We start from the raw sequence: 4,549 nt of genomic DNA, 5'->3' as shown, positions 1-4,549 counted from the left end.
GCTAAATTAGCTAAACTAACACCTGAAGGTTCTGGACATTCTCTGAAGAAAGTCTTCATACCGGATCCAATGCACAGGTTAGCCTACACAGCTGTGGGGTAGGGAGAACAGCTGTGTTACAAGTGACCAAAAGGAACCCTTGCAGACACCCCCCTGGAAGTTAAGGTTCTGAGTGACCTTTCACTTTTATTCCTCAAAGGAATGTGTATGCATTTTAAATAAAGAGTTCATTTAGATAATTTTATACTGGAAATCTTTATGTTGAACAATCCTATAACAAATATAAGTACAGTCATTTGAAAAGCCTGCCTCTTGCTGGGCTCCACTAATTACTATGTTAAAGCCAGTGATTGTAGCCAGGGCTCCTGAAGGTTCACCTGCATCAGGCCCCTCTGATTTGACAACCCCCAGTTGGGGCCCCATGCTACATCCACTTGGCCCAGTGAGGGAGTGAAGAGGAGGATTCTTGAACTTCATCAGCACTCCCTGGGGAGAACAAAGGCTGTTAGGTAGGGGCTGGCTAGTTCACCCTCAGCACTACCCTAGAGTCCACACGTTCCCTGCGCGGGACGCCCAGCAATGCCAAGTTCAAGGTCATTTATTTCCCCCAGTGTTCCTGGGGGCTGAGGGCAAAGCTTGACTTCCCTACCTGCTTCCACACACCTGGATAATGAAGGTCTGTACCTCCTACAGTTTTTCTGTTTGTTTGTTTTTATTGTAGAGACAGGGTCTTGCTGTGTCACACAGGCTGGAGTGTAGTAGCGTGATCATAACTCACCGCAGCCTCCAACTCTCAGGCTCAAGCAGTCCTCCTGCCTCAGCCTCTCAAGCAGCTGGGACTATAGGAATGCTACAGTGCCTGACTAATTTAAAAAACATTTTGTAGAGATGAGGTCTTGTTACGTTGGTCAGGCTGTTCTTGAACTCTTGGCCTCAATCCTCCCACCTTGTCCTCCCAAAGTGCTGGGATTACCGGCATGAACCATGGCACACCAGCCTCACAGTTTTTACTACTCTTCTCAGATGTTGCTCAGAAGAGATGGAAGCATTTAGGCTATCTGTCCCATTTGTCTTTCTCTCCAGGCCGTAGAGCAGGGTAAAGGGGCCATCATTTCAGATCTGAGGGCACTGAGGCACTGAAGGGGAGGAGCTGGGCCATGGTCACAGTCAGGTGGTGGTGATGGCTGAACCGAATCGCTGAGCCATCTAAACCTCATCACCCACCACCCAACAAAGAGAGAGGGAGAGCTCCCATTTCCAGTGGGCAGTCTTTTACAGAAAGCTCTTTGTTGCCGAAGGAAGTTTCTGAATAGCAGAAAATAGCCTTCTGGACTTGGTCAAGACCTGCTCTCAGGACAGTGGCCCAGGGTGGGCTGACTTGGGGGAGTCTCCCTGGGCGCTTTATCAGCACTTCCCTGCACTGTACCCTATTAGCTCACGCTCTCTTACCGAGAGCAAATTACAGACAGCATACTGTGGAAGGAAAGAGGTTTATAGATTCTAGCACTGTAGAACCCCTTTTCTGTTTTTAATAGTATTAGGACTTAGAAAAGAGGATAGCACACTTCAGGGCTTGTTGGATTGGCTATTTTTACTTCTCCCTTGTTAGATTTTAAGCTTGCAGAACATTTTACCTTCGTAATAGTCATAATAATCCTAATGCCATCAGTTTGCCTGTGCGGGGTGCCTTTTCTTTTAGAGCAGCCTCACATTCATCGTCTCATTTGAACAATCCTGGTAATCCTCTCTGAAGCCTCTCTAGGGGATCTACAGCCAGCACTTCTGGGGCTCTTTGAGGCCCAGGAGGCAGGGCCTGGGCCAGGGTGGGGGATATGTAATTTGTAATTTGACAAGAGCAGATTCTTCCCTAGAGTTCTCTGCTCCAGCCCAGCACAGGGCCTCTGGCTGAGTGTTGGCAGCTTAACAAGCCAAGACATATCTTTCTTCTTATGTTCTTAAATCCTTCAGGGTAGGGGTTGTGAGGCTCCTGCCTCATGGTTTGGTAGATGATGTATCTATTCTGGGGGCTGAGTGTCTGTTACCATGTGAGGCTAGCTGTGCAGGGCCCACCAGGACAATGTCGCTAAGACCTTGGGCTGCAGGGGAAGAGAGGGTGAGGGGCCGGGGCAGGACTGCCCACCTGCCCACCCCTGCATACTCACTGCTGACGGTGGGCACAGGAGCACCCGATTGGAATAGTGATGAGACAGGCCTGGGCCAGGCCCTGACTCTGGGCCCTGTCAGGCTCCTAAGGGAAAGCCAAATGAGCAAGTTCAAGTAGAAGGTGTTGAAGAAATCGATGGAGAAAACAAAGAATTCTTTAAGGGCATTTTTGAAAGCAGGTAGGGTTGTTTTTTTTTTTTTTCTCATTTTTGAAAGTAGGTGGCTAGGGAGGCAAGTGCACTGGGAGACAGTGACAGGTTCAGATGAGGCTGTACTTGCTGGGTGATGGCCAGGATTCATGCACAGGGATCACAAAAGTGGCTGTCAGGCACATGGGGACAAAAGCAGGCTTTTCCTGGCCCAGGAGGAGGGGCAGGATTTGAGGGTGGGTGGGGAAGAGATAGAAGTGACTGTCTCAAAGCCTGTGAAGAAATACGCTAGTCATATGCAAATCAGGTACAAATGAACTCGAGACCTCATTTCACACACATCTTTGACCCTGGGGAAAAGTCTTAAATGAGATCAAGATTTTCTCTGGAGCAGAGGCTGGCAGGGAGGGGAGAGGGTGATTAAGGGGTGGTGGGTACCTCTGTGGTCTGCCCAAGTGGCTCCTGTCACTGGTCAGCTACAACTGGGCCATCGGCTGGGCTGGGATGTTTTCTCGGAAAATTTCATTGTTGGGTTAATAAAGGCCCATTCGTGTTCTGTTCTGGTTCCCCATTTGGCAGAGCAGCCGTGGCAGGGGAGGCCCCAGGCCAAATGGACAATAAAGCTCGTGTGTGTGTGTGTGCTGCACACGCGTGTGTGGCTATTTATGGTTACAGCCTGGTCTATACAGCTCTGTGCCCTGCTTGTTAGGCTGTGCTGAATGGTGCAAAAAGCTCTTACTTAGGAGTCCAAATAGGTGGGCTGAAGCCGCAGTCCCATCACTTCTGAGCCAGACTGGGGCTGGCCTTTCTATCATGAGCCTGGCCTTTCTATCATGAGCCTGAGTGTTTCAGGTAGAAGTAGACATAATGAGTCATTCCTTCCCTTGACAGCGTCTTTAAGGGATAAAGACTAAAACTGCCTCCCTTTCCTCTCCAACCCTTTTCCCCAGACGTTAGAGAGATTTGGGTAATGCATAAGAATACTTGAAGTTCTTGGAGAAGCTGTTATTACATTTCCTTTGTCAACTTCCATGTCTGCAAAGCACTTTAAGATAATAATAAAGACAGCAATAACAACTTGTACTTATAGAGGGCTTCTGCTTTCAGGGAACCTCTACCCTATTATTGCATTTTAAACAGTCACAGGATTCCACTAGATGACCAAGTTTTGGGATTTTTTTAAACCCACAGTTGATCTATTCAGCAATTGAAGAACATTTGGGTTGTTTCCAATTTTTTCTTTCTTTTATTATTATTTTAATTGATACATAATAATTGTACATATTGATGAGGTACAGTGTGATATTTTGATACATGTACACAATGTGTAATGATCAAATCAGGGTAATTAGCATATACATCATCTCAAGCCTTTATCATTTCTTTGTGCTGGGAACAATGGCAAGTTGTTTTGGGGAAGGGCCAGCAGTTCTGGAGGTTTACTGGGTCCCAGGCACTGTGCTGGCGCTTCACACGTGTTCTTATTTAATTTCCACAGCCTCAGACCTGGTTACCAGGATACCTGGACACCTCTCACCTGGTGTCAGGAGCCCAATTTGTCAGAGGTAGAAAATGAGATTCAGAGAGATTAAATGTTCTTGCCTCACCTCAAGTCACTTTTTTGCAAAGTGGCAGATATAATTAATCAATACAAATAAAAGCCACTCACCCAAGGCAACCTTGTAGAATCCTCGACCCCCACAGTTCTGACTTGGAGCTGGGTCGCATCTGAAGACGCACTTACAGAAACAGAGTAAATAATTGAAGAGTAATTTTCAGCCTTGAATCTTCTGAAGAACGTGTAGGAGTATCCAATTTCTAATTCCCAGCTGTATCTCTAGTCACTCCCGTTTCACCCTCTAATTCCAGTCCCCTGATACTCTCTGGAACTCCACTTTCACCCCAAAACTGCTACCCTCCTCTGGCCCAGCCACCTTTTACTCCCCCTTTTTTCTTTTCTCTTTTGTATTCTTCTTTTTAAAATATTTATTTATTTATTTAATTTTTTTAGACAGAGTCTCATTCTGTTGCCCAGGCTGGAGTTTAGTGGTGCAATCTTGGCTCACTGAAACCTCTGCTTCCGGGTTCAAGCGATTCTCCTGCCTCAGTCTCCCAAGTACCTGGGACTACAGGCACATGCCACCATGCCCGACCAATTTTTGTATTTTTAGTAGACACAGGGTTTCACCATGTTGACCAGGCTGGTCTTCAACTCCTGACCTCAGGTGATCCACCTG

The sequence above is a fragment of the Pan troglodytes genome, chromosome 1, assembly GCF_028858775.2.
Source record: "Pan troglodytes isolate AG18354 chromosome 1, NHGRI_mPanTro3-v2.0_pri, whole genome shotgun sequence".
Lineage (NCBI taxonomy): Eukaryota > Metazoa > Chordata > Mammalia > Primates > Hominidae > Pan > Pan troglodytes.
Note: the sequence above shows the minus strand (reverse complement) of the source record.